Source organism: Hyperolius riggenbachi, chromosome 1, assembly GCF_040937935.1.
Source record: "Hyperolius riggenbachi isolate aHypRig1 chromosome 1, aHypRig1.pri, whole genome shotgun sequence".
In the NCBI taxonomy this organism is placed as follows: Eukaryota; Metazoa; Chordata; class Amphibia; order Anura; family Hyperoliidae; genus Hyperolius; species Hyperolius riggenbachi.
Genome location: NC_090646.1, coordinates 56,225,853 through 56,249,713, shown reverse-complemented (window position 1 = coordinate 56,249,713; position 23,861 = coordinate 56,225,853). Strand labels below are relative to the sequence as shown.

Below are 23,861 nucleotides of genomic sequence, written 5' to 3'. Positions count from 1 at the left end.
AAATGATCTTTAGTGATGTTTTCAGGTAACTGTTTTGGAAGGATTTCCATACGGACAAGCCGCCCAACCACCTGCCAAGCAGCCTGTTGTGCTGCACAGGGAGGGAAGGGCGAGAGGGAAAGGCGAGAGAGCGGCTCCCCCAACAAAAGAAAAATAATAGGAAAAAAATTGTAGTGAGTCATTAAGAATCCATCCCAACAGATTAGTAATGACACTGTCACTAACATGTGGAGACGCCCACAGCAGTTTTCCACCCATCACAAATCATTGTTCCAGGCCATGGAAACCCAGAGCTGGTAGGTAGCTCAAGGCATGCAATATTCTACAGCTTTACCTAACCTATCTCTCACACTAACCTTCCCCCTACCGGCTTCTAACACTAACAACCCTCCTCCTATGCACACCTAAAGCTTACAGTAAACCCGAGGTGGCAATAAAAAAACCCAAAAAAACAGATACTTGCCTAGGAAGAGGGAAGCCACTGGCGAAACAGGCAAAAAGGGCGCCGGACATTTGGGCGCCACCATAGGCTGGAATGTTAATTACGGCTACAGCGGTGCTCGGAGACGGAGCCCAAATTATGAAAAAAACAGTGCAATTCAGCCGCAGCAATAGATGGCAGCAGAATTGCAACTTAGCCGAGTGCCTGGCAGCCTGGAGGGGGGAGAGTACTTAACACTGCCGGGAATTTTGCAATAGCAGGGTGAGACTTTTTCAGCTTCACTCTCTGCCCAAATTTCCCAGCGCCCTTTTTTCCTGTATGCAGCCGCTGGATCCTCCATAGCCTTCCTGTGTCGTCCTCCAGACCACCACCCCTGCCCAGGACCCTCGAAGATTGCATCAGCGTACCGCTTCATGAACAAGGGGAGCTGTACTGTACCTGCGCAAGCATGGCTGTGCCTGTGCAGCAGCACGGAGCCGCTTGTAGACAAAGAGGAAATGGAGCGTGGCCACGCAACATATCAGACAGGCTCCTGTGCGGCAATGGTGGGGGTCATGAGGATGTAGGAAACCTCTGCAGGATCTGAGATAAATACATATAGCCTCGGGTGAACTTTAAGATGGTCACACACATCCAATTTTGATTTGACAATTTTCCCACTTACATGTAGTATGAAGGCCGACAGACTGAATGCTATGATCAGATTGTGGTAATCTCTCATAATACATACAAGCTAGTAAAATTGGCCAATCAAAATTGGATGTGTTTACCAGGCTTAAAGAGGAACTCCAGTGAACATTTTACTGTTGGCAGGTGATGTAGCTGCTGCATGGTTTTTGGCAGTTGGAAACAGCTGTAAACAGCGATTTCCCACAAAAGTTCAAACTTTTTTTTTGGGAGGGGTTACTTGTGGGAGGGGTTTCACCACAATATCAGTCATACAGCGCCCCCTGATGGTATGTTTGTGAAAAGGAATAGATTTCTCATGTAAAAGGGGGTATCAGCTACTGATTGGGATAAAGTTCAATTTTTGGTCGGAGTTTCTCTTTAACCCTCCCCCTGCCCTACACTTAAAGACCTGATCTCAGAACTTCCTCTCTACTTTAAAAGATACGCAACAGCATAATCATCTTTAAAGCCAATGTAACCCCGCTGCTAAAAGAAGAAACCAGATACTCACCTAAGGAGAGGGAAGGCTCGGGTCCTAATGAGCCTTCCCTCTCCTCTGCTGGTGCCTTCAGTGCAGCATTGGCTCCCCCGTTCAAAGCCCCCGCCGCGGGGGACTTGGGAAGTCTTCAGGAGCCGAGTCCTTGCGAAGACAGGCAGCTCCATACTGCGCATGCGCGATGACGCAATAGAGGGCGTTCGCACGTGCGCAGTGAGGAGCGGCCCACCTTCAGGAGTACTCAGGCTCCCGAAGACTTTCCGAAGTCACCTTCGCCGGCGGAAGGAGCAGTATTTGGGCAATTTAGTCAAATACTGCTCCCGGGGACAGCGCAGCGCCGAGGGCACCGGGAGAGGAGAGGGAAGGCTCATTAGGACCCAGAGCCTTCCCACTCCTTCGGTAAGTATCTGGGTTCATTTTTCAGCAGTGGGGTTACATTGTCTTTAAAGAGACTCTGTAACAAATTTTTCAGCCTTAGTTCTTCTATCCTATAAGTTCCTATGCCTGTTCTAATGTGCTCTGGCTTACTGCAGCCTTTCCTAATTGCACTGTCTCTGTAATAAATCTTATCTCCTTTCCTCTGTGGTGTCTGTCGGGCTAAGGCTTGAATGTGTGGAATGTGCAGGGCTGCTTGTGATTGGATAGAAGCGATACACACCCTTTGCAGGCCCCCTGTATGACTCACACACTGTTTATGTGAGCCTATCACAAGCTGGTTAGTTTGTTTGTAAACTCTGCCTAAAACTGTTAATTACAAGCCAGGATTGCAGCAGAGAGTGGCAGAAACAGCAAAGAGGGGCACAGGAGAAAACAAGGAATAGAATGGTATGCTTTTTAGTGTAGAATATTAGAGTACAGATTCTCTTTAAGAAAAACGTTTTTTGTTACCGCTTACAGAACTCCTGCAATAAATCTGCAGTGTCTACTTCCTGCTTTCATGGAAGCAGACAAAAGGGTAACATCCTGTGTTTACATATTAGCTGTGTCTGTCAAGGCAGCCAGCTGACATGGCTGAGAGATCAAATTACAGTGGTGACTAGTCACAGATGAGGGGGAATTAGACTAAGCTCTCTAAATACATATAGGGTGCATTTCTCTCGGTTTTCTTGTGTCCAGTAGCAAGAGTTCAGGTCCACTTTAAAACTACTCATCCCTTCCTGCACATTTCGGTCTATGGTGGCACCCAAATGACCTGCCTCGAGCTCAATGCCACCATGTCCACTGTATACATTCTCACAGACCGAGTTGCGGACCCAACAAACCGACAAGCCGAGGACTGCAGTGATTTCCGCTACAAGAATAAATATGGGACAGCCCACATTCTCCCATACACTGGATATTGCCATACACATGATGAATGTCACAGCTCTCCTCTAGAATGCCTCCAGCCCAACCTGCATTGGGCCGTGCCAGTGATGGCAGCGCCTCCATCAGAACGCATGCAGTATGGTCTGGCATGGTGTGAACTAGTGATGGTCGAGGAGAAGCTAAGGATTCTGGGCTGCGTGAAAATTTCAGGCACATTGCATGCTACTTAGAGCTGGGCCAATCAAATTGCCTTTCTGACATTTTGTCTGCCAACATTCCAGGCTGCATCCAATCTCAATTACATTTCTATGCAAGCCAGTATTAGCATCTCATGAACCGCATCTAGTGTGAAAGCAGCCTTATCCCTAGCACACACTATGCAATTTCCCGTCAAATAGACGGGTCAAACTAATTATTTCTGACAGGACCCCATTAACGAGCAGCATAGTCAGTTAAATTACACGGACCACATGGGGACACAAGAACAGCCATTGGCTATTCCTACGCCCCCCCTGTGGTCAATTATTGCCTGTTCTTGTGTCCCCCTACATGGCCAGTGTAATGTTTGGTTGTCCCAGCGTCCCTCTATCTGGGCAGTGTAGTTAAAGTGTACCAGAGCTCATTTAAATTTAGATTTATACATTCCTCCAGCCCCATCTGCTCAGATCGCTCCCACGCCGCCGTCCTCAGCATTCTGCAGCGCCAGTACCGGATCCCCGCACTTCCATCAGTCGGAGCCAGTCTGGCATAAGAGAAGTGCCCGCTACGAATCTCTCCAGCAGCTGGTGGAGAAATACGCAAAGTGCGCACATCTCTTGCGGAGACTGGAGCCGACTGACGGCGGTACCGTCGCTGCAGAAGACTGAGGACGGCGGCGTGGGAACGATCCCAGCAGATGGAGCTGGAAGAAGCCCCAGGTATGTATAAATCTTTTTATTTAAACAAGCTCTGAGTCTATTTAAGGCTGGTTTCACACCAGGACGTTGCGTTTTAGGGGATGTTATGGTCGCATAACGTGCCCCTAACGCAACGCCTGGTGCTCCCTGCTTTGGACGTCAGAGTGAGCCGCGTTGTGCAGCTCACTCTGGCGTCCGTGATGCCGTAATGCGTACTCTTGGACGCATGCGGCATCACGTGGTCCCGCCCGGCCAATCGCCGCACAGAGCGGCCGCTCCAGGAAGTAAACACTGCACGTCACTGAGTGCAGTGAATATTAATTAGCCATGTGCCTGGCCGCTCTCCGGTCCTCCCCAACGTTACTGAGCACGTGCAAACAGTCTAACGCGGCTCAGCCGCTTATAAAGTACTGCATGCAGTACGTTGTCTTACGGCGCAGCGTTACTAAGTAACGCAACGTGGGCACTGTGAACAGCCCATTGATTTTTTTATTGCTGTGCGATGGGGTACGTTACAGGCTGCTCTAACATGCGCCTGTAACGTCCCACTGTGAAACCAGCCTAAAGGTAATCTAGCCCATCACAGGCTTTATTTTACAGTAGTTTAATGCAATTCAGGGTTAAGGCAGAGCACCAGGTCTGCATATGCTTGCTCAGGGTCTATGGCTAAGGGTCTGTTTCCACTACACGCAGATTGGATGCAGAAAAACTGACTCCAATGAAAGCCTATGGGCCTGTTTCCACTAAACGCGATTTTTCTGATCCAGATTTTCCCATAGGCATTCATTGGAGTCAGTTTTTCTGCATCCAATTTGCATGTAGTGGAAACAGGCCCTAAATGTATTAAAGGCAGAGGATCTGCAGGACAGCCCGTCAATGTGCATTGTTTAAAAGGAAATAAACATGTCGGCCTCCATATCCCACTCACCTGAGGTTCCCTTTAGCTCAAAGAGTGAGTTCTTGGGCAGCCATCTAGTACAGACATTTTAAAAAGGATATCAAAATAGATCTCTGCTTACATTATCCCAACCCCACCCCAACCGGTATAAAGCTGCAACGGTGCAAGAAGAAACCTGTTAAAAACCAACAGTCACCCACCCCCATCCCCAGAGCTGGAGGAGGAGCTTAACTGCTGCATCACAGAGGGCGTGGCCCAGACTGCAATCCTAGCAAGCCTAAAGTCGAGAGTCGGAGCGATTTTGGGTACCTGGAGTCGGTGGCTTCATAGAACTGAAGAGTTGGATGATTTTTGTACCGACTCCACAGCCCTGTAGAGAGCAGAGCTCATTCAGCTGGCAGTAGAGCAGCTGCTCGGGGCGACCAATTAGAATTCTCGACCCAGACATATTCTCCATTCTTGCGCCAGTTCTGCACCAGCGTTCCACGCACTGGACTTGATAAATCTGCTTGTGGGGCTTATCGAATCTCGGCTCTGCCTGTTTAGTAAGCCAGCACCTATTCAGCAGGAGACCTTAGGCAAGTCTTCCTAACACTGCTACTGCCTATAGAGTGCGCCCTAGTGGCTGCAGCTCTGGCGCTTTGAGTCTGCCAGGAGAAAAGCGCTATATAAGTGTTTGTCTTTGTCTTTTTGTCTTTTATCAGGTGATTTTTAATTTAAAAAATATATATATATTCAGACAGGCTCACAACCTAAAAATGTGCTGTCAGATAAACCTTCTTCCAACAGTTTGCTGTCAACAACACGGAAGTGAACGGACCCTATGTTAATCAATAACATCCATGTGCATTTCTCCATTGTAACGGATCCATTCAGTTCGTCTGAAGTTTAGGGTGGGAACGATTTTTCTGGATCGACAGATGCCTCGCATTGACCTGCGCTAACTTAACAGATAAAAAACTGATGCCTTCTCAAAACTGACCCGTTTGGACAGATCAGTTTTTTATATGGCAGTGTGAACCGGGCCTCAGTGATAGGCATTCAGTGGGGTGGGGAGAAGTGTTAAAGGGATCCTGAAGGGAGTGGGATATGGAGGCTGCCATATTTATTTCCTTTTAAGCAATACCAGTTGCCTGGTTACCCTGCTGATCCTCTGCCTCTAATACTTTTAGCCATAGACCCTAAACAAGCATGCAGAAGATCAGATGTTTCTGACATTATTGTCAGATCTGACTGGATTAGCTGCATGCTTGTTCCTGGTGTGACTCAGACACTACTACAGCCAAACAGATCTGCAGGACAGCCAGGCAACTGGTATTTTAAAAGGAAATACATATGGTGGCCTCCATAGACGAGGGGTGTAATGGTGGGGATTAAGAGGGGGGTGTAGTGTTGAGCACTGGGGGGAGGTGTAGTATTGGGCATTAATGGGTGCGGGAGAGTATATAGTATAATATCAGTGATGTAAATTACTTCCAAGTTATGCAGTGGTGCCACAATATGCAACCTAACAGCTTGTTCCACACGCTCCACCCATAACTAAAGTACCTCTGTTAGGTGGACTAACCATTGGAATGTAATCAAGTCTGATGTCTATGCAGTCTCAAAGCAGGGAAAAGCCTGAATATTGTTAGATATAACAAATTGCATGCTCAAGGCAGTGAAAGCGCAAACTCATGGGAAGGAGCAGAGAGGAGTCCCCTGCCTCTATACAGCACTGCAGAGCTGTACCCTCACTAGCAGCAGGGAGCTGGGTATACAGCAGCGGGGAGCGCTGGGTATACAGCAGCAGGGAGCGCTGGGTATACAGCAGCGGGGAGCGCTGGGTATACAGCAGCGGGGAGCGCTGGGTATACAGCAGCGGGGAGCGCTGGGTATACAGCAGCGGGGAGCGCTGGGTATACAGCAGCGGGGAGCGCTGGGTATACAGCAGCGGGGAGCGCTGGGTACACAGCAGCGGGGAGCGCTGGGTACACAGCAGCGGGGAGCGCTGGGTATACAGCAGCGGGGAGCGCTGGGTATACAGCAGCGGGGAGCGCTGGGTATACAGCACCGGGGAGCGCTGGGTATACAGCACCAGGGAGCGCTGGGTATACAGCACCAGGGAGCGCTGGGTATACAGCACCAGGGAGCGCTGGGTATACAGCACCAGGGAGCGCTGGGTATACAGCACCAGGGAGCGCTGGGTATACAGCACCAGGGAGCGCTGGGTATACAGCACCAGGGAGCGCTGGGTATACAGCACCGGGGAGCGCTGGGTATACAGCACCGGGGAGCGCTGGGTATACAGCACCGGAGAGCGCTGGGCATACAGCACCGGGGAGCGCTGGGCATACAGCACCGGGGAGCGCTGGGCATACAGCAGCGGGGAGCGCTGGGTATACAGCAGCGGGGAGCGCTGGGTATACAGCAGCGGGGAGCGCTGGGTATACAGCAGCGGGGAGCGCTGGGTATACAGCAGCGGGGAGCGCTGGGTATACAGCAGCGGGGAGCGCTGGGTATACAGCACTGCAGAGCTGTACCCTCACTAGCAGCATGGAGCTGGGTATATGGCAGAATGGGGCTGGGTATATAGCACTGCAGAGCTGTACCCTCACTAGCAGCATGGAGCTGGGTATATGGCAGAATGGGGCTGGGTATATAGCACTGCAGAGCTGTACCCTCACTAGCAGCATGGAGCAGGGTATATGGCAGACACACAGAGGAGTCCCCTGCCTCTATACAGCACTGCAGAGCTGTACCCTCACTAGCAGCAGGGAGCTGGGTATACAGCAGCTGGGTAATGGGTATACAGCACCATGGGGCTGGGTAATGGGTATACAGCAGACACACACACACAATGCAGATCATGCAGCAGCAGCAATACAAGGCATGCAGCAGCCGCCCCATAGACTGGAATGCAGCTGCTCCCCACACACACAGAGAGCTCAGGGCGGGCTGCTCACCTCATGCTGCAGCGCTGAGGGGGCCACGGGGGGCTCCGCTACATCCAGGGAGAGGCTCCCCTGTGGCCGCAGTCCCGGCAGAGGGAGGAGGAGGGAGAGTCCGGCGGCGTCTGCAGAGCTGCGGCTGCAAAGTAACTTTCTCCTCACAGTGCAGAGAGGAGGGGAGGAGCCACTGCCGCTGCTGTATATTACCAAAGGGCTGCCCCTCACATCTACTGCTGTATGTGTGCTGCTCCTATCATTACATACATACATATGTGTAACTTTCTCCTCTCAGTGTGGAGGGGAGGGGAATAGCTGCTGCAGCTGCTGCTGTATATCCAGGGCTGGATTTATACTTTTTTGTGCCCCTACCCAAATTATATGCAGTGGTTCCCCTTCCATGTGGGGCAACTTTCCTCCCATTCCATGTGCCGCCCCCTCTTCCTTGTGTATGATCCATGTACAGCAGCCCTCCCATTCCATGTGCAGCCCCCTCTTCCATGTGTAACATCCATGTACAGCAGCCCTCCCATTCCACGTGCAGCCCCCTCTTCCATGTGTATCATTCATGTACAGCAGCCCTCCCATTCCATGTGCAGCCCCCTCTTCCATGTGTAACATCCATGTACAGCAGGCCCTCCTGTTCCATGTGCAGCCCCCTCTTCCATGTGTAACATCCATGTACAGCAGCCCCTCCCATTCCACGTGCAGCCCCCTCTTCCATGTGTATCATCCATGTACAGAAGCTCCCTCCCATTCCATGAGCCGCCCCCTCTTCCATGTGTAACATCCATGTACAGCAGCCCCTCCTGTTCCATGTGCAGCCCCCTCTTCCATATGTATCATCCATGTACAGCAGCCCTCCCATTCCACGTGCAGCCCCCTCTTCCATGTGTATCATCCATGTACAGCAGCCCCCTCCCATTCCATGAGCCGCCCCCTCTTCCATGTGTATCATCCATGTACACAGCAGCCCCCTCCCATTCCATGAGCCGCCCCCTCTTCCATGTGTATCATCCATGTACAGCAGCCCCCCTCGCATTCCATGTGCAGCCCCCTCTACCATGCGTATCGTCCATGTACTGTAGACCCCTCCCATTCCATGTGCCGCCCCCTCTTCTTTGTGTATGATCCATGTACAGTAGCCCTCCCATTCCATGTGCTGCCCCCTCTTCTATGTGTATCATCCATGTACAGCACCCCCCTCCCATTCCATGTGCAGCTCCCTCTTCCAGGCACGTGCACAGGGGGGTGCTCTGGGTGCCCAGGCACCCCCCTTTTTAAAATCTTCAAAAAAAAGTCCCTCTCGCCGCTCAAAATAAGCTCCGCCTCCTGTTGTGATAAGCCCCGCCCACCCGTGGGAAGCTCCGCCTCCGCTTGGGACACTTTCAAGTGAAGAGGCCCAGACAGAAATCCTAGTGTGGCATACTGACCTCTCCCTCCACCTAGGACCCATACTGACCTCTCCCTCCCCCAGCACCCATAGTGACCTCTACCTCCACCTAGTACCCATATTGACCTTTCCCTCCCCAGTACCCATAGTGACCTCTCCCTCCACCTAGGACCCATACTGACCACTCCCTCCCCCAGCACTCACAGTGACCTCTCCCTCCACCTAGGACCCATAGTGACCTCTCCCTCCACCTAGTACCCGGTGACCACTCCCTCCTCTAGCACTCACAGTGACCTCTTCCTCCAGCTAGGACCCAGTGACCTCTCCCTCCACCTAGGACCCATATTGACCTCTCTCTCCCCAGTGCCCATAGTGACCTCTCCCTCCACCTAGTACCCAGTGACCTCTCCCTCCACCTAGGACCCATACTGACCTCTCCCTCCCCAGTACCCACAGGAACATCTCCCTTCACTTAGCAATCACAGTGACCTCTCTCACCACCTAGGACCCATTCTGACCTCTCCCTCCCCAGTACCCACAGTGACATCTTCCCTACCCAGCACCCACAGTGACCTTTCCCTCCATCTAGCACCCACCGTGACCTCTCCCTCCCCAGCACCCACAGTGACTTCTTCCTCCACCTAGCACCCACAGTGACCTCTCCCTCCCCCAGCACCCACAGTGACCTCTCCCTCCACCTAGCACCCACAGTGACCTCTCCCTCTCCAGCAGTGATCCTGCCTACCCCAGCACCCACACTGACCTATCCCTCCCCCAGCACCCACAGTGATTTTTCCCTCCCACAGTGGCTACCCTCCTGTCCCCTGCAGCACCCACAGGGACATTCCATCCCAAAAGCAGCACCTACAGTGACCTCTCCCATTGCCAGCTCCCACAGTGGCCTTTCCTAACACCCAGCATCCACTCCTTCCTCCAGTAACCACACTGACTTCTTCCAGCACCCACAGTGACGTCCCCTTCCTCCAGCACCTATACTGATCTCTTCCTTCCACAGCACAGTGGCCTACCCTTCCCCCAGCACCCACACTGACCTCTACCTCCCTTAGCAGCAACTATGCCATTCATAGCAGTACCCACAGTGATCTCCCACCCCCTGCACCCACAATGACCTCTACCTCCCAAGACCCACAGTGATCTCCCTCAAAGGACCCACAGTGACCTCCCTTTCCTCCAGCACCTATACTGACCTCTACCTTCCACAGCACCCACAGTTACTTCTCCCCCCAGCACCCACAGTGACCTACCCTTCCCCCAGCAACCACACTGACCTCTACCTCCCCTAGCAGCAACTATGCCATTCATAGCAGCACCCAAAGTGACCTCCCACCCCCTGCACCCACAGCAATCCCACCAATATTCCGCACTCACATTATACTCAACCAGTAACCCCCACTACAGCAAGCACCCAGTACTTGCACCAAGCACCCTGCACCCAATACTCACATCCGGCCTCAACATGGTACTGAGTACTTGCATCAAACAGCCACATGACACCTAGTACCTGCACCCCTTCACCCTATAGCTGGCACCCAGTACTCACACCTACATGGCACAGTACTTGCACCCAGCCCCAACTTGGCACCCACTACTCACACCTGCACGCAGCCTCCACATGGCACCCACTATCTGCACCCACATAACTAGCACTACCACCCAAAGTACCTGCACTCAGAACTCACATGACACACAATGCCCACCCATAGCTAGCACCCAGGCATGGCACCAAGTATTTGCACCTATGTGATACCCAGTACCTGCACCCAACACCCACATGTTTCATCTGCAGTAGTTCCAGTTGCACTAAGCCTCCTCTTGGTGCCCAGCACCCACACCAAGCACTCACATATGACATCCAGTACTTGCACCCAGAACTCACAAGGGACTGAGTACCTGCAATCAACACCTACATGATGGTTGATACACACCCATACAGCCAGAATCCACATGACACCCTGTGCCAGCACCCAGAACCCACATGGCACCCAGCATCTGCCTTTAGCACCCACATGACAACAAATACCCCACTAGCCAGCACCCATCACCCATATGTCACCATGTACTCACTCCCAGTACCCACTTGGCACTCAGTATTTGCACCTAAGACCCACATACCGGAGCAGTGCTTTTCAGCGCTGCTAGATTTGGGCGCAGCCGGCGCCTCCATAGACTTCAATAGGAATCACTCCTATTGAATCGCTCAGTGAGTAATGGTGGCTCCTTCAGAAGAGGGAGCCGAGGTTGCTTAAAAACATAATCGCTGGAAGCCGAATTATTTCATTCCCCCAATATCCATGGCAGCCTGGAGGGGGAATAGTAATTAAATCGGCCCGGACTTGTGCAGAAGCAGGATCAGCTATATACCTCTGTATCCTGCGCCCAAGTCTACCGGCGCCGATCTCAAATGTACTCCCACATACCCCCATAATCAACATGCACATGGCACAGTACTCAAACGTCACCACGTTCCAAAGCCATTATATGCACCTAATACCCATCCATGGCCAGCACCCAAATAGCACCCAGTACCCATCCTTGGTCCGAACCCATATGAGACTCAGTACTCTCCCATGGCACACATCCAGACCACACATGGCACTCCCTACTCACTCATGTCCAACACTCACATGGCTCCCTGTACTTTACAAACTCGACAACTGGGGCTTTAAATGAACCAATATTCATCTTTTAATTCTTCATATCACAAAAGTCTTCTCAGTAGTGGATACACAGGTAGACACAATTTCCAGAACTTTCAATGACAACCACAACGACTGCCTGACACGTGTTTCACGATCAGAGATCGCTTCCTCAGAGGCATACAGTGTACATATGTATCACTAGAGTCCAAAAGAAGAAACCAGACTCCAATCTGTGAGGATATGAAGATAACGCCAACTGGACCGAGGTCCAGAGATATCCACCGTCCGATACAGTGCGGAAGTGTATCTTTTAATTCTTCATATCACAAAAGTCTTCTCAGTAGTGGATACACAGGTAGACACAATTTCCAGAACTTTCAATGACAACCACAACGACTGCCTGACACGTGTTTCACGATCAGAGATCGCTTCCTCAGAGGCATACAGTGTACATATGTATCTGTCAAAAAACATATACAATAAAGAAATTTTTTTATATTACATACCATTCTAGGCGTATGTGCACCGCGGGATATAGGTAGAGAAACATTAATACAATCTTACCACTAGAGTCCAAAAGAAGAAACCAGACTCCAATCTGCAAAAATCATTATGATTCTCATCAATGCTCGTGTGGAGGAGAACACCAAAAATTATATAAACATATATGTATATTCCCAGAATGAACACCAAATGTGCACCTACCAGTAGATATCATACAGAGTGACCTCAGGTATCTATCCAGCACCTCATGTCTAAACAGTGACATATACACATTAGAGTATATATATATAGAAAACTCATGTATATCAACACAGCTCCTCAGTGCTGCAATACACATACACCATCCTGAGGCATACTAAGGAATGGGTGTGTAATATCTCATTTATACATGAGTTATTAGAGGAGTGTATAAGGCACCTCAAGTGAAAAAAATGTGAGGAAACAGGTACAGATGTCCCCATGTGTTGGGTACATGCAAAGGTACATAAAATATATATACCCGGACCTGCAGAAACTGCAGGACCGACCACATACATGAGAAGCAGAACGACTGCAATATATGTGCAAAAGTGATGATAGATAAAAATGTCCATAATGCCAGATAAAGCCCCAAAGTAAAGCACCCAACATTCACCCAAGCATAGGTAAATACCTGTGAGGATATGAAGATAACGCCAACTGGACCGAGGTCCAGAGATATCCACCGTCCGATACAGTGCGGAAGTGTGGTATTGACAACCATACAGGATTAGATAAATCATCCCTCAACCAATAGGAAAGCCCAAACTATGACACGTGAAGGGGGAGAGGTGGAGACCTGTGTGCCAGCACGCCAGAGTGGAACGCACGCTATAAGGATCAATGGAGTGCACGGAAATGTGAAGTCTCCGCGCTCTCCAAGCGGCAACTTCCGGATAAGAAGGAATGCAGCGTGATGACGCAAGACGCAAAGGATGCCGGTAGTATACAGGCATCCCCGCGCACACGTGTATAGGACAATGCGGCCGCCCATGCAAAGGCCAAGGACAATGGGTGAACATATACATCCGCCCCCTGCTGGAAAATAAAAAGATAGCCAAAGTGCGGGCAATGGTACATAATGAATCCCCTAGTAAGACTAAATAGAGGAGTGCTGTCACAGAGCATATAGCGCCGTCTGCTGACCAGATACAAAAAGACAGTGAGTGAAACAGTAGAAAAAGAACACATACTCTCCCAGTGATTACCAGATACGTGCTCATAAGGCTAGAAGAAACATTTACCCACATCTTCCTCCAGACCAGAACCAAGAGAATCAAACAAAGAAATATACTAAAAGGGCCAAACTTAGTGGCCAAAATAGGAGCCCAAATCCCCCAGGATTACTAGTATTATAGTGCATAAATACATCCTCCCCCAAACCTGAAATAGTTAAAAGAATACCCCTGTCCCACGATATACATATCCTGTACATTCCATATATACAAAACCCTATAGAAACATCTTATAGCTAATATATTCATTGAGCCCTGGTTTTTCTTCAGCTTTTAGTTCCCAAATCCATCTTGCCTCCATCTGATATAATTTCCTATCTATATCCCCCCCTCTAAGATTAGGATGGATCCTATCTAGTACTGCAAATTTTATATACTTTCTGTTGCCCCCATGAACTTCAATGAGGTGTTTAGCTATAGCAGATTTTTCACCCTTTTTGCCTGTATCATACATATGTTCATATATTCTATCCTTTAATTCTCTTTTAGTTTTTCCAACATAAAAGGCGTTACATCTGCATACCGCTATATAGATTACAGCTGGAGTGCTACAGTTGGCATAGTGTCTAAGTTTAATGGTTCTATCCCTAGCTTTTACTTCCAAATTTTGTCCTCTATGTACGTATTGGCAATACGGGCAGCCCCCGCAGCCATACGTACCCCTCGTTTTACATGGTTCCCCACGTAATTTACCTGTATAGTGACTATTCATGATCTGAGCCCCTATTGTACGAGATCTTTTGAATACTATGCGTGGATATTTAGGCACTGCCTTCCCCAATAGTTTATCTTGCTTTAACACTGGCCAGTATTTATTGAGTGTTTGTTTAATAATCTGATGTTCTCCACAGTATGTTGTAATCATTGATAGGGCATACTCATTACTATTTTGTATATTTTTTCTATTTGTTCTTTTCCCATACAGTAGTTTTTTTCTCTCTTGGCCCAGGGCTCTATTATAGGCACGTTTTAGGCATTTTTTTGAGTACCCTCTCTGCAGAAGTCTCTTTTGTAATTGTTTAGCCTCATTATAGAAATGATTAATGTCTGTACAATTCCTTCTTATTCTGAGATATTGTGAATATGGAATGCTGTTAATAGTGTTCTCAGGGTGTGCACTATCGGCTCTGAGAATAGAATTCGTGGCCGTAGGTTTACGATGTAACGTGGTGGATAAGGTACCTTTATTATCTTTCATAATTTTTAAATCCAGGAATTCTAGTTCTGAATAGCTGCATGAGTAAGTGAATTTTAAATTCCATTCATTGATATTAAGCCATGCAACAAATTCCTGAAGTTCTTGTTTAGTACCCTCCCATACAAAGAACACGTCATCTATGAATCTGTGCCAGGTGGTGATGAGGTGAATGAAATCATATCCCTCCTCTGAAAAAATCTTCTCTTCCCATCCCCCCAGATACAGGTTAGCATACGATGGGGCACACGTGGTCCCCATCGCTGCTCCCTGCACCTGGAGGTAATGGGCCCCCCCGAACACGAACACATTGTGAGTCAATAAGAAGTAGAGTAACTCTACAATGAGAGCATTAAGTTCTTTGAATTCATTCCCCATTTTATCTAGGAATCTTTGTACGACCTGAATTCCCTTGTTGTGTGGGATACTACTATATAATGCCTCTACGTCAAGTGATACGAGCATACTATGTTCCGGGACATGGATTTCATCCAATATAGTGAGTAGGTGTGAGCTGTCTCTCACATATGATGGTAAAGTTGTTACATGAGGCATTAAGTGGACATCTATAAATTTACTGATGTTCTCTGTCAAGGATCCATGGCCTGCCACAATGGGGCGGCCAGGTGGATCACTTAAAGATTTATGTACTTTAGGTGTGCAGTAGAAGGTGGGCGTGCTCGGATGTTCCACTGTAAGAAAATTAAATATTTTTTCCTCAATGAGTCCATCCATCTTAGCTTTACAGAGGATATCATCCAGTTCACGTTTAAAGTGAACCAAAAGTTCACCATTCACTTTTTTATAGTTATCTCTATTCCGGAGCAATTTCATACAAATCCTCTCATAGTGGTCATTTTCCATCACAACAATATTGCCACCCTTATCAGAGGGTTTTATGGTAAGATGGTTCATCCTTTTAATTTCGTCTAGGGCCACACTTTCTAGGGTGCTCATGTTAGAAATGGTCATGTTGTTCTTTGTTTTTTTGATGATATCCTCCATCACTATTTTGATGAATACATTAATGCTGGTACAATTACTCATATTAGGAAAATATCGGCCTCAACATGGTACTGAGTACTTGCATCAAACAGCCACATGACACCTAGTACCTGCACCCCTTCACCCTATAGCTGGCACCCAGTACTCACACCTACATGGCACAGTACTTGCACCCAGCCCCAACTTGGCACCCACTACTCACACCTGCACGCAGCCTCCACATGGCACCCACTATCTGCACCCACATAACTAGCACTACCACCCAAAGTACCTGCACTCAGAACTCACATGACACACAATGCCCACCCATAGCTAGCACCCAGGCATGGCACCAAGTATTTGCACCTATGTGATACCCAGTACCTGCACCCAACACCCACATGTTTCATCTGCAGTAGTTCCAGTTGCACTAAGCCTCCTCTTGGTGCCCAGCACCCACACCAAGCACTCACATATGACATCCAGTACTTGCACCCAGAACTCACAAGGGACTGAGTACCTGCAATCAACACCTACATGATGGTTGATACACACCCATACAGCCAGAATCCACATGACACCCTGTGCCAGCACCCAGAACCCACATGGCACCCAGCATCTGCCTTTAGCACCCACATGACAACAAATACCCCACTAGCCAGCACCCATCACCCATATGTCACCATGTACTCACTCCCAGTACCCACTTGGCACTCAGTATTTGCACCTAAGACCCACATACCGGAGCAGTGCTTTTCAGCGCTGCTAGATTTGGGCGCAGCCGGCGCCTCCATAGACTTCAATAGGAATCACTCCTATTGAATCGCTCAGTGAGTAATGGTGGCTCCTTCAGAAGAGGGAGCCGAGGTTGCTTAAAAACATAATCGCTGGAAGCCGAATTATTTCATTCCCCCAATATCCATGGCAGCCTGGAGGGGGAATAGTAATTAAATCGGCCCGGACTTGTGCAGAAGCAGGATCAGCTATATACCTCTGTATCCTGCGCCCAAGTCTACCGGCGCCGATCTCAAATGTACTCCCACATACCCCCATAATCAACATGCACATGGCACAGTACTCAAACGTCACCACGTTCCAAAGCCATTATATGCACCTAATACCCATCCATGGCCAGCACCCAAATAGCACCCAGTACCCATCCTTGGTCCGAACCCATATGAGACTCAGTACTCTCCCATGGCACACATCCAGACCACACATGGCACTCCCTACTCACTCATGTCCAACACTCACATGGCTCCCTGTACCAATTAGCACTCACATGGCACCCACTATTGTTTAGCACCATCTGCTACTCATTCAGCACTCAATACTGCATAGCACCACCCACTGCAAATATACACCCAATACAAACTAGACCTTGGTACCCAAAGCAGCTTGATACAGACTTTACTGCTAATTTGCTAACACTTAGCGCCAGTTGGTGAATCAAGCCCCAAGTATCTGCACCCAGGCCTAAAATTGCATCCAGTACTCACACCTGCACACAACTTCCACATGGCGCCCTCTATCTGCACCAAGCACCTACTTAACCCGTACCCGCACCCAAAGTACCTGCATTCAAAACCCATGTGATGCCCAAAGCCCACCCATAGCCAGCACCCAGTACAGGCATGGCACCAAGTATTCACACCCATGTCACATCCAGTGCCTGCACCCAGCATCCACATGACATTCAGTACTTACACCCAGATCTTACATGGCACTAAGTATTTGCAATCAACACCCGCATGAAACTCGATACCCAATCATAGCCAGAACCCACATGACACTCTGTACTCACACCCAGAACCTACATGGAACCCAGCATCTGCATTCAGCAGCATGACAATCAATACCCCCTAGCCAAAAATGAGGTGGGAGGGGGCATGCGGGGGAAGGCATTGCCAGGCCCCTTTTTTAAATTTGAGCACCCCCCACTTAAGGACCCTCTGCACGGCCCTGCCCTCTTCCATGTGTATCATCCATGTACAGCAGCCCCCTCCCATTCCGTGTGCAGCTCCCTCTTCCATGTGTATCATCCATGTACTGCAGCCCCTCCCATTCCATGTACAGCCCCCTCTTCCATGTGTATCATCCATGTACTGTAGACCCCTCCCATTCCATGTGCCGCCCCCTCTTCCATGTGTATCATCCATGTACAGCAGCCCCCCTCCCATTCCATGTGCAGCCCCCTCTTCCATGTGTAACATCCATGTACAGCAGCCCCCTCCCATTCCATGAGCCGCCCCCTCTTCCATGTGTATCATCCATGTACAGCAGCCCCCTCCCATTCCATGAGCCGCCCCCTCTTCCATGTGCATCATCCATGTACAGCAGCCCCCCTCGCATTCCATGTGCAGCCCCCTCTTCCATGCGTATCGTCCATGTACTGTAGACCGCTCCCATTCCATGTGCCGCCCCCTCTTCTTTGTGTATGATCCATGTACAGTAGCCCTCCCATTCCATGTGCTGCCCCCTCTTCTATGTGTATCATCCATGTACAGCACCCCCCTCCCATTCCATGTGCAGCTCCCTCTTCCATGTGTATCATCCATGTACAGCAGCCCCCTCCCATTCCGTGTGCAGCTCCCTCTTCCATGTGTATCATCCATGTACTGCAGCCCCTCCCATTCCATGTGCAGCCCTCTCTTCCATGTGTATCATCCATATACGGCCGCCCCTCCCATTCCATGTGCAGCCCCCTCTTCCATGTGTATCATCCATGTACTGTAGACCCCTCCCATTCCATGTGCCGCCCCCTCTTCCATGTGTATCATCCATGTACAGCAGCCCCCCTCCCATTTCATGTGCAGCCCCCTCTTCCATGTGTAACATCCATGTACAGCAGCCACTCCCATTCCATATGCAGCCTCTCTTCCATGTGTATCATCCATGTACAGCAGCCCCTCCCATTCCATGTGCAGCCCCCTCTTCCAAGTGTGTCATCCATGTACTGCAGCCCCTCCCATTCCATGTGCTGCCCCCTCTTCCATGTGTATCATCCATGTACAGCAGCCCCCCTCCCATTTCATGTGCAGCCCCCTCTTCCATGTGTAACATCCATGTACAGCAGCCACTCCCATTCCATATGCAGCCTCTCTTCCATGTGTATCATCCATGTACAGCAGCCCCTCCCATTCCATGTGCAGCCCCCTCTTCCAAGTGTCTCATCCATGTACTGCAGCCCCTCCCATTCCATGTGCTGCCCCCTCTTCCATGTGTATCATCCATGTACAGCAGCCCCCCTCCCATTCCATGTACAGCCCCCTCTTCCATGTGTAACATCCATGTACAGCACCCTTCCTATTCCATGTGCTGCCCCCTCTTCCATGTGTGTCATCCATGTACTGCAGCCCCTCCCATTCCATGTGCTGCCCCCTCTTCCATGTGTAACATCCATGTACAGCAGCCCCTCCCATTCCATGAGCCACCCCCTCTTCCATGTGTATCATTCATGTACAGCAGCCCCCTCCCATTCCATGAGCCGCCCCCTCTTCCATGTGTATCATTCATGTACAGCAGCCCCTCCCATTCCATGTGCAGCCCCCTCTTCCATGTGTAACATCCATGTACAGCAGCCCCTCCCATTCCATGTGCAGCCCCCTCTTCCATGTGTAACATCCATGTACAGCAGCCCCTCCCATTCCATGTGCAGTCCCCTCTTCCATGTGTATCATCCATGTACAGCAGCCCTCCCATTCCATGTGCAGCCCCCTCTTCCATGTGTAACATCCATGTACAGCAGCCCCTCCTCTTCCATGTGCAGCCCCCTCTTCCATGTGTATCATCCATGTACAGCAGCCCTCCCATTTCACGTGCAGCCCCTCTTCCATGTGTATCATCCATGTACAGCAGCCCTCTCCCATTCCACGTGCAGCCCCCTCTTCCATGTGTATCATCCATGTACAGCAGCCCCCCTCCCATTCCATGTGCAGCCCCCTCTTCCATGCGTATCGTCCATGTACTGTAGACCTCTCCCATTCCATGTGCCGCCCCCTCTTCTTTGTGTATGATCCATGTACAGTAGCCCTCCCATTCCATGTGCAGCCCCTTCTTCTATGTGTATCATCCATGTACAGCAGCCCCCTCCCATTCCATGTGCACCCCCCTATTCCATGTGTATAATCCATGTACAGCAGCCCCCCTCCCATTCCATGTGTAGCCCCCTCTTCCATGTGTATCATCCATGTACAGCAGCCCCTTCCCATTCCATGTGCAGGCCCCTCTTCCATGCGTATCGTCCATGTACAGCAGCCCCTCCCATTCCATGTGCAGCCCCCTCTTCCATGTGTAACATCTATGTACTGCAGAGCCCCTCCCATTCCGGGTATGCCTACAGCATACTCGGCGAATAAATGGATTCTGATTCCATGTGCAGCCCCCTCTTCCATGTGTATCATCCATGTACTGCAGCCCCTCCCATTCCATGTACAGCCCCCTCTTCCATGTGTATCATCCATGTACTGCAGCCCCTCCCATTCCATGTACAGCCCCCTCTTCCATGTGTATCATCCATGTACAGCAGCCCCCCTCCCATTCCATGTGCAGCCCCCTCTTCCATGTGTAACATCCATGTACAGCAGCCACTCCCATTCCATATGCAGCCTCTCTTCCATGTGTATCATCCATGTACAGCAGCCCCTCCCATTCCATGTGCAGCCCCCTCTTCCATGTGTGTCATCCATGTACTGCAGCCCCTCCCATTCCATGTGCAGGCCCCCTCTTCCATGTGTATCATCCATGTACCGCAGCCCCCCTCCCATTCCATATGCAGCCCCCTCTTCCATGTGTAACATCCATGTACAGCACCCTTCCTATTCCATGTGCTGCCCCCTTTTCTATGTGAATCATCCATGTACAGCAGCCCCTCCCATTCCATGTGCAGCCCCCTCTTCCCTGTGTGTCATCCATGTACTGCAGCCCCTCCCATTCCATGTGCTGCCCCCTCTTCCATGTGTATCATCCATGTACAGCAGCCCCCCTCCCGTTCCATGTGCAGCCCCCTCTTCCATGTGTAACATCCATGTACAGCACCCTTCCTATTCCATGTGCTGCCCCCTCTTCTATGTGTGTCATCCATGTACAGCAGCCCCTCCCATTCCATGTGCTGCCCCCTCTTCCATGTGTAACATCCATGTACTGCAGCCCCTCCCGTTCCATGTGCAGCCCCCTCTTCCATGTGTAACATCTATGTACTGCAGAGCCCCTCCCATTCCGGGTATGCCTACAGCATACTCGGCGAATAAATGGATTCTGATTCCATGTGCAGCCCCCTCTTCCATGTGTATCATCCATGTACTGCAGCCCCTCCCATTCCATGTACAGCCCCCTCTTCCATGTGTATCATCCATGTACTGCAGCCCCTCCCATTCCATGTACAGCCCCCTCTTCCATGTGTATCATCCATGTCCTGCAGCCCCTCCCATTCCATGTGCAGGCCCCCTCTTCCATGTGTATCATCCATGTACTGCAGCCCCTCCCATTCCATGTGCTGCCCCCTCTTCCATGTGTATCATCCATGTACTGCAGCCCCTCCCATTCCATGTGCAGCTCCCTCTTCCATGTGTATCATCCATGTACAGCAGCCCCCTCCCATTCCATGTGCTGCCCCCTCTTCCATGTGTATCATCCATGTACAGCAGCCCCCCTCCCATTCCATGTGCAGCCCCCTCTTCCTTGTATATCATCCATGTACAGCAGCCCCCCTCCCATTCCATGTGTAGCCCCCTCTTCCATGTGTATCATCCATGTACAGCAGCCCCCTCCAATTCCATGTGCACCCCCCTATTCCATGTGTATAATCCATGTACAGCAGCCCCCCTCCCATTCCATGTGTAGCCCCCTCTTCCATGTGTATCATCCATGTACAGCAGCCCCCTCCCATTCCATGTGCAGCCCCCTCTTCCATGTGTATCATCCATGTACAGCAGCCCCTCTCTTTCATGAACCCTTGGGCATCAGTTTCCCTTTTTACGTGTGTCGCTCCCCATTTTCAGCCTCCTCTTTCCTATGCAGCAACCCCTCATTTATGTCCAGGTGCCCCCTTAGGCTGCTGCCGCCCAAGGCCCGGGCCTTTGTGGCCTTTCCAGAAACCCTCACTGCACATCTGTAATACTGCTGCTGTATTATACACCTCTCGTGACACCTAACACTAACTGTGTGTCCTCCCCGGACAGACGCTTTACCTGATGCCTAACTTTACCAAACACCCTACCTGAGCGTTACATTAAACTTTTTGTTAAGTAGGTGAAAAATAAGTCATTTATTATTATTTATATAGCGCCAACATCTTCCACAGTGCTGTACGCAGTATATATTGTCACTTAACTGTCCCTCAGAGGGGCTCACAATCTAATCCCTACCATAGTGTATGTATGTATTGTTTAGTGTATGTATCATAGTCTAGGGGGAAGCCAATTAACTTACCCGTATGTTTTTAGGATGTAGGAGGAAACTGGAGTACCCGGAGGAAACCCACGCAGACACGGGAAGAACATACAAACTCCTTGCAGATGTTGACCTGCCTGGGATTCGAACCGGGGATCCAGCGCTGCAAGGCGAGAGTGCTATCCACCGCTACCCATTTATGAGAAGTTTTGTGTATTGACTCCTTTGTGTGCTGCTAATAGACCTCTTATCATCCTCACATGCAGAATATTGCTAGACTGCTGCTACATCCCTCCTATCACCCTGACATGTATTGGGCTGCTATATCTGTGCTGTGAATACACCTTTTCTATCGTCCTCATGTGTCAGGCATGGGTTACACCAGGGGCATAACAAGGTCCCACCGGGCCCCCCCGCCGAAATACTAAGCGGGCCCCCCCCCCCCCTCAGGGGCCATTTTGGGTGGCTGGAGGGGTCGCAGCATGAGAAGAAAGCCATGCTGCACTTCGGCGGGGAGGGGGGACGCCCCCCCCCCCCTCACCTCGGGCTCTCCCCTCTGAGCTCCCCTCCAGTGTTGAATAGTTTGTGTATGCAGGCGGCAGGCAGCGGCAGATACATACTTTACATGCGCTCCAGCGTGGATGTTCCTCTCTTTAGCCTCTGACACTAGAGGGAGAAACATCCACGCTGGAGCGCATGTAAGGTATGTATCTGCCGCTGCCCACCTCCTGCATACACAAACTATTCGACGCTGGAGGGGAGCGCAGAGGGGAGAGCCCGAGGTGATGGGGGGGAGGACCGTCCCCCCTCCCCGCCGAAGTGCAGCATGGATTTCCCCTCATGCTGCGTCCCCTCCAGCGACCCAAAACGGCCCCAAGCGGGCCCCGGGGGGGGGGCGATTAGTATTTCTGCAGGGGGCCCGGGCCCTCCCGCGGGGGCAGGGACTGCAGGCCCTATTGTTACGCCAGTGGGTTACACTTGGGAGAAACACCTGTGGTTTGCCCCAATGTTACACATGATGTATCTCTATGGACCTACTGCCATTTCCAGAAACAGCTGAGATTTGACAATGTAATTTTTAATTTCAAAGTCTTTTATTAGGCACAGAGTGCTAAGTTTTCAAGCATCAACATACATACATAAAAGTTTGGAGGCCAAATTTGGTCTCCACATTACAGGTACATGTAAAAAGAGACAATAAGCAAACTTACAACATAAACCAGAAACGTAGGTAACAGTCATGTGCAGTGCTTCTATTAAAACGTAGAACCAGAATAACATAGGTAACTCCCATTAAGCATATAAAAAAAGAAAGCCAATATGGATGTTGGACAAGGTAATTTATGAGATCTTAGTTTCGAGGGACACATTTAAAGCGGAATATAACCCTGCATTTCATCTTTGCTCTAAAACATTATATACAGCATATTATATGCAACTAGCATTTTTTTTTTTTTACTAGACCAGCATTGGAAGGGTTACACACAGAGCTTGAAAGTTCAGTGTAGTGAAATGTGGATGCATCTGAACTTTAGATAATGTTATCTTGTGTTTACTTAAATGTATCAAGTTAGGAATGTGACACATTCTCTGACTGTGGAGAAGCAGCTTGACACAGACAGAGAGTCAAAGCATTTCTGCCTTTACTACTACATAATGAATAAAACCAGTTATTAATAAAATGCAGTCAGCTCACAAAGCAAAAAACTGTACTTTTGGGAACCTATAACTTCTAAAACGATAATAATACTTATGCACAAATGCAAATATGATAACCGTATGGCATATAAAAAGTAGGAAAACATGTTTTTATTGAATATTATGTCAGGGTTTTATACCGCTTTAA

General features: G+C 49.9%; 1 protein-coding gene across 3 annotated transcripts in view; it reads right to left on the bottom strand.

Moving 5' to 3' along the window:
* The window catches only part of LOC137562813 (rab11 family-interacting protein 1-like), a 103,905-nt gene extending 96,097 nt beyond the window's left edge, over positions 1 to 7,808 (bottom strand). For 2 of the 3 annotated variants that reach the window (XM_068274531.1, XM_068274549.1), the window contains exon 1: positions 4,740 to 4,883. The gene's annotated coding sequence lies outside the window, so the exon portion shown is untranslated. Of the gene's footprint in view, positions 1 to 4,739; positions 4,884 to 7,654 lie in introns of those variants that run through there. The other variant, XM_068274540.1, reaches the window with a different exon arrangement.
* Between the last annotated feature and the right edge of the window lie 16,053 nt (positions 7,809 to 23,861).